A 7,892-nucleotide genomic window follows, 5' to 3' on the forward strand; every position below is an offset into this window, starting at 1 on the left:
TCTTTTTCTGGCATATTGCATGCCTCTCTTTCACTTAGTTTCTTTTCTTGAGATTCCTCATTTTCTTTCCTTTAGGTTCTTTGTTTCCCCATTTTTGCTTTCTCTTTCTGGACCTGGGCTCCCTGCTTAGGGTCCAAGGGGTTAATTTTACTACCAGTCCAATGGTCCTGGACTTGCTAGCCCCAGGGGTTGGGTCTTCCTTGAGTTTCACACCTTTATTGTCACTGCTCTGAGTTTTCCTCCTTCTTTCATGGTTCTGACCCCTCAGTTATCTGTTTCTCAGGGTTGGTGGGTATAGGTGCACAGTTCCTGTGGTGTGCAACTCTCTGTTAGGGCTAGAGCCCTCTAGCATGCAATTTTCTGTGTGGCCCAGGCCCCTAAGTCAGGATGGTGCCCTAGGTCCCTCTGGCAGTGCACTTGCAACGTGGTCCTGTGACCTGTGCCTGGGAACACTAGGTCACACCAGCAGCTCTGACTTGGGCTGGCAGTAGGGTGCATGACAGGTGACAGCTCTGTCTGTGCTGGATCCAGAGTCCACAGAGACTAAAGTTTCTGTCTGCTCTAGGGGCATAGCACATGCTGGGCTGTGGCTTTGTCTATGCTGAGGGCAGGGTTAACATCTGCCGAAGACTCTGTGTCTGCTGGGAGCATAGCACACACTAGGCTGTGGCTCTATCTGAACCTGGGGCATTATGTACATCAGCCAAAGGGTCTGTCTGTGCTGGGGGCTAAGCATGATCTGTCTATGCTGGGGGTGGGATGCACACAAGTCAAAGGGTCTGTCTGTGCTGGTAGTGGAGTACTCTCTGTCTGTGCCAGGGGCAGGGTGCTCCACGAGCAATGGCTCTGTCTGGGTAGGGGGTAAAGCATGCACCCAGCTGCGGTTCTGTATTGGGATCAGGGATGGAGTGAGGAGTGGGGTACCCATGGGTGGCACTCACAGCACAGGGACCTTAATCATGGGTTCTGGGATGCTGGGTTTAGGCTCTGGCTAGGAGGCACAGCTTGGGAAGTCTGTCTGGTGTGCTCTCACTGCAGATGTCTGGGACCCATTTCGCAGTACCATGCTGCTCACTGCTGGAGCATGGTGGTGGTTCTATGCAGGTTATGGCTGGCAAGTGGCTCAGATCTGGGTTTGCTGTCCAAGGTTGGTGTGGATGTTGATGTGGCAGCAATCCTGGCCTCCATTGTTCCCTTCTACAAGATGGTGTGGGTTCCATGCCAAAGCCCAGCCAGCCTGGGGATGCCCGCAGAGGTAGCAGAGGCTCCCCATCTTAGAGATCCATATCTGTCACTCCCTGGGCCTCCTGAGATATCTATCTGTCCCTCACTCACCCACACACATGCAACACACTTCCACACTTGCCCCTCTCACTTCTTTACTCTGTCACAGTCTCATGCTCCCTGCAGTCCTTTCAGCCGCCATGTTGGATCTCCCTAAATATTGTTGATTCTGATTTAGTAGGCTTTAAATTTGACCTAATCATGGAGAACATCTGACTTAGTAGAAAAAAAGTATTCTTTTAAATTAGGCCTGAATTCAGACTGTGGTTCTGAAACTTCCAAATGTTATCTTGAACAAGTTATTTAACTTCCCTGAGCCTCAGTTCCTTCATGTGTGTTTTTAAAGTATTTAATTTCATGATTTTTGGTAAGTTTACTGCGTTGCATAACTATCACGAATTCAGTTCTAGAACATTTTCATCATATTCTCCTCATCTATTAAAATGTTTTATAAAGACGAAATGACATTTTTTTTTAAATATATTCTATTGATCCCTCACAGAGAGGAAGAGAGGGAGACAGAGAGCTAGAAACATCGATGAGAGAGAAACATTGATCAGCTGCCTCCTGCACATCCACTGGGGATGTGCCCGCAACCCAGGTACATGCCCTTGACCGGAATCGAACCTGGGACCCCTCAGTCCGCAGGCCGACGCTCTATCCACTGAGCCAAACCGGCCCCGGCAACGAAATGACATATTTTTAAAGATTAATATTTCTGTACTTATAACATAGAAAATGTTTAAAAAATATGAAAGGTGATTACAGGAAAATGCCAGAATAAGAAACTCTAAATTTCTGACCCAACAGAAAAAATATAAGAATGGCAAAAACTGTCAGAATTAATTCTTTTGCAACACTGAAAGTCAAATAAAAGTTTGTGGCAATCCAGGAGATAATTAGTTTTAAAAATATACCAAAACACCTAGGGGGGCACTTATTTTTAAAAATAAGAACAGCAAACTCTATGGTGTTTTAATTTACCCTTAGTACCATCCTCGTCTACCCAGCTCAGAGGTAGCTTTGAAAATAACAGCTTCAATTCCTGATTCTGGAGGGAGTAGAGTAGATTTAATTTCCAAATAATTGCCATTATTTCATATGTTTGGTAATTTCCTGGAAGACCTACTCAAATACCTCCTCAATTTCATCTGATTCAAAAGTTTCACAGTGCTAAATGTGTTACCCTGGGGGAATGTTAAACATATTCACAGGCAAATGTTTTAGTCTCTGCTGCTTGAGGCAATATATAAAAATTGGTGCAAATTATAAACTAACCAAAATGTTTGTAGGAAAGACTGGGAAGTGAGATGTTCATGAGGGCTATATAAAGTTCCAAAATTGATATTATCACTTTCAGGAACAAGAAAGAAAAATGAATAAAGAAAAATAAACAGGACCTCAGACTCCTATGGCATGCCATCAAATTTAACAACATACATATAATGAGAATCCCAGAAGGAGAGGAGAGAGGCAAATAATCAAAAAAGAATATTGAAAGAAATAATGGCTAAAGAAATTGCCCAATTTTAGGAAAATTTTTAATCTGTGCATACAAAAAACTCAGTGAACTCTAAATAGGATAAAGTTAAAGATAATCATACATGGAAATTATATAAACAATTTTTTTGTTTATAACCCAACTTTTGAAAGACAAAGATAAAGAAATAATCATGAAAGCAGCAAGAGATAAGTGATTCATGACATCCAACTGATTGTCAATAAAATCACAGCTGATTTCTCATCAGAAACTATGTAGGACAGAAGATAGTGGGATGACATATTCAAATGGCAGAAAGAAAAGGAAACTTTCAATTTAAAAGTCTATATCCAGGAAAACTGTCCTTGAAAAATGAAAGAGATATTACACCATTCTAAGACAAACAAATCTAAGAAGACTTCATTTCTAGAAGATCTGCCCTACAAGAAATTCTTAAGTACTTTAGGCTTAAATCAGTGGTTCTCAACCTTCCTAATGCCGTGACCCTTTAATACAGTTCCTCATGTTGTAGTGACCCCCAACCATAAAATTATTTTTGTTGCTACTTCATAACTGTAATTTCGCTACTGTTATTAATTATAATGTAAATATCTGATATGCATGATGTATTTAGGCAACCCCTGTGAAAGGGTCGTTTGACCCCCAAAGGGGTTGTGACCCACAGGTTGAGAACCACTGGCTTAAATGAAAGTTCACTGGACAGTAGTAACTTGTATTCACATGAAAAAAAAAGAGCACCATTAAAGGTAACTACATAGGTAAATATAAAAGACAGTATAAATGTATATTTTATTTGTAACACTTTTTCCTATTTTAATTAGTTACTTAAAATATCTATATAGTATATATTATTGTTGACAGTATTACAGATGTCTCCCACCCCCCCCCCACCGCCCCCCGACTTGACCCTCTTCCACCCAGTTCCTAACCACTTCCAGGTCTTCCCCACCATGTTGCCTGTGTCCATGGGCTATGCATATAAGTGCATAAGTTTCTTGATTTATCTCTCCTTGTCTCCCCCCCAACTCCCAATTGGAGTATGTTGATCTGTTCCATGCCTTCCTGTTTCAGGTCTTATTTTATTGGTGAATTCATTTTGTTTATTAGAGTCCATAAAAAATGTGAGATCATGTGATATTTGTCTTTCTGAGGTTGGCTTATTTCACTTAGCATTATAATCTCCAGGTCCATCCATGCTGTTCCAAAGGGTAAGAGATCCTCATTTTTACAGCTGCATAGTATTCCATTGTGTAAATGTCCCACAGCTTTTCTATCTATTCATTTAATGATGGGCACTTGTGATGTTTCCAAATCTTAGCTATTATAAAGAACACTGCTATGAACATAGGGGTACATGTATTCTTTTTTATTGGTGTCTTAGGGTTTTTAGGATATATTTCCAGAAGTGGGATCACTGGGTCAAATGGCAGTTTCATTTTTAATTTTCTGAGGAAACGCCATACTGTTTTCCATAGTGACTACATCATTTCCTATTTGATTTAATAGATAGCTATATAAAGCAATAACTATAAATTTATGTTGATGGACACACAATGTATAAAGAGGTAATTTGTGACAATAACAGCATAACATGGGAGTTTGTAACTATATAGGTATAAAGCTTTGCATATTACTGAAGGTACATTGGTATTACTCTGAACAAGATCATTGTAAATTTAGAAGTTATTTTTAACTCCCAAGAAAAACACTAAAAATATCAGTAATATAGCTTGATATCTGGTGTTGAGATCCCAGCTACTTTGTTCTTTCTCAGGATTGCTGCAGCTATTCGGGGTCTTTTTTTATTCCAGATGAATTTTTGGAAAGTTCTTTCCAGGTCTGTGAAATATGCCATTGGTATTTTAATGGGGAGTGCATTGAATCTATAGATTGCTTTGGGTAGTATGAACATTTTGATGATGTTGAGTCTACCAATCTATGAACATGGTATGTTCTTCCATCTATTTATAGCTTCCTTTATCTCTTTTTTCAATGTCCTGTAATTTTCTGAGTAGAGGTCTTTTACCTCTTTAGTTAATTTTATTCTTAGGTATCTTAATTTTTTTGGTGCAATGGTAAATGGGATTGCTTTGTTAGTCTCTTTTTCTGAAAGTTCACTATTGGTGTATAGAAATGCCATAGATTTCTTAGTGTTAATTTTGTATCCTGCTACATTGCCAAATTCATTTATTAAGTCTAATAATTTTTTGATGGAGTCTTTAGGGTTTTCTATGTACAGTACCACGTCATCTGAAAATAAGGACAGTTTTACTTCTTTTCCAATTTGGATGCCTTTATCTCTTCTTCTTGTCTGATAGCAATGGCTAGTACTTTCAGTACTATGTCAAACAGAAGTGGTGAGAGTGGGCATCCCTGTCTTGTTCTTGTTCTTAGGAGAAATGATTTTTGTTTTTGCCCATTGAGTATGATGTTGGCTGTTGGTTTGTCATATATGGCTTTTATTATGTTGAAGTATGATCCTTCTATTCCCACCTTGCTGAGTTTTTACCAAGAAAGGGTGTTGGATTTTGTCAAATGCTTTTTCTGCGTCAATTGATATGACTATGTGATATTTATCCCTCAATTTGTTTATGTGATGTATCACGTTTATTGGTTTGCGGATATTGTACCATCCTTGCATCCCCAGGATAAATCCTACTTGGTCATGGTGTATGATCTTTCTGATGTACTGCTGGATCTGATTTGCTAGAATTTTGTTGAGGATTTTGACATCTATGTTCATGAGGGATATTGGCCTGTAATTCTCTTTCATTTTGTTGCCTTTATCTGTTTTTGGTATGAGGGTGATGCTGGCTTCATAGAATGACCTTGGAAGTGTCCTTTCCTCTTGAATTTTTTGGAATAATCTGAGGAGGATAGGTTTTAGTTCTTCCTTGAATGTTTAGTAAAACTCCCCTGTGAAGCTGTCTGGCCCCAGGATTTTGTTTGCTGGAAGCTTTTTGATCACTGCTTCAATTTCTTCCATAGTTATCAGCCTATTCAGGTTTTTAGAATCTTCCTGAATGAGTTTTGGAAGGTTATATTTTTCTAGAAATATGTCCATTTCCTCCAGGTTACCTATTCTGTTAAAATAGAGTTGTTAATAGTATTTTTTAAACAATCCTTTGTATTTCTGTGAGGTCTGTTGTTATTTCTCCTCTTTCATTTCTGATTTTGTTTATTTGGGTCCTCTCTCTTTGCTTCTTGGTGAGCCTGGCTAGAGGTTCAACAATCTTGTTTATCTTTTCAAAGAACCAGTTCTTGGTTTCACTGATCTTTTGTATTTTTTTTGTCTCTATGTCATTCATTTCTGCTCTGATCTTTATTATCTCCTTCCTTCTGCTCACTCTGGGCTCATCATGTTCTTCTATTTCTATTTCTTTGAGTTGTAGAGTTAGATGATTTATTACCATTTTTTCTTGTTTTTTTTTTTGAAGCAGTCCTGTAGAGCTATAATCTTCCCTCTCAGGACTGCTTTATTTTGTCTCATAGATTTTGGATTGCTTTGTTTTTATTGTCATTAGTTTCCAAGATGTTTTTAATTTCTTCTTTGATCTCTTTGGTAACTCAATCATTGTTCAATAGCATGCTATTCAGCTTCCAAGTGTTTGAATTTTTTGGATTGTTTTTATCGTAGTTTATTTCTAACATTATGCCATTGTGGTCTGAGATAATGCTTGATATGATTTCAGTATTATTGATTTTGGGGGGACTTTAATTGTGACACAATATGTGGTTTATTTTTGAAAACGTCCCATGTGCACTAGAGAAGGACATATATTTCGTGGCTTTGGGGTGAAATGTTCTGAAGATGTCAATTAAGTCCATCTGATCTAGTGAGTCATTTAGGATTGCTGTTTCTTTGCTGATTTTTTGTCTAAAGGATTTATCCAGTGATGTCAGTGGTGTATTAAAATCCCTTACTATGATTGTATTGTTGTCGATGTTTCCTTTGATATCTTCCAAGAGGTTTTTTTTTTTATGTATTTGGGTGCTCCTGAATTGGGTGCATATATATTTATCAGGGTTATATCCTCTTGTTGTATCGATCCCTTTAGTATTATGAAGTGGCCTTCTTTATCTCTTGTTATGGCCTTCACTTTGAGGTCTATTTTTTCAGATATAAGTATTGCTACCCCAGGTTTTTTTTTTTTTTCATTTCAATTTTCCTGAAAGATATTTTTCCATCTCTTCCCTTTCAGTCAGTGTGAATCCCTTGTTATGAGGTGGGTCTCTTGTAGACAGCATATATATGTGTCATGTTTTTTTTTTTTTTTTTTTTTTTTTATCCATTCAGCCACACAATGTATTTTGATTGGAGCATTTAGTCTGTTTACATTTACAGTTACTTTGAAAGGTATTTGTTTGAAGCCATTTTTATTTTTTGTGCCTGTGTTTCTTCTTCCCTTGTTATTTCTTCTTTTTACACCAGTCCCTTTAGCATTTCTTGCATTGCTGACTTGGTAGTGATAAACTCCCTTAGCCTTTTTTTGTCTGTGAAGCTACTTATTTCCACTTCAATTTTGAATGATAGTCTTGCTGGGTAGAGTATTCTTGGATTCAGTCCCTTGCTTTGCATCACTTTGTAAATTTTCTTCCATTCTTTTCTGCCCCAGTGTGATTCTGTTGAGAAATCATTTGATAACCTAGTGGAAGATCCCTTTTATGTAACTTTCTGTCTCTCTCTTGCAGCCTTTAAGATTCTCTCTTTGTCCTTACCATTTGCCAATGTAATTATGATGTGTTTTGGTGTGGGTCTTTTCAGGTTCATCTTGTTTGGGACTCTCTGTGCTTGTGTGACTTTTTTCTTCCCCACATCAGGGAAGTTTTCTGACATTATTTCTTCAAATATGTTTTCTAACCCTTGTTCCTATTCCTGTTGTTCTGGCACCCCTATTACTTGTATGTTGCTTCATTTAATGTTGTCCCATAGCTCCCGTTGGCTCTCTTCCTGTCTTTTAATTTTTTTCTCCAATTGCAGTTCAGTTTGGGTGAATTTTGCTTCCCTGTCTTCTAATTCGCTAATTTGGTGCTCCGCTTCTTCTAGTCTACTGTTGAAACTTTCCATGGTGTTTTTTATTGCAACTATATCAGTCTTAATTTCTTC

This window comes from Myotis daubentonii, chromosome X, assembly GCF_963259705.1.
Source record: "Myotis daubentonii chromosome X, mMyoDau2.1, whole genome shotgun sequence".
NCBI classification, from domain to species: Eukaryota; Metazoa; Chordata; class Mammalia; order Chiroptera; family Vespertilionidae; genus Myotis; species Myotis daubentonii.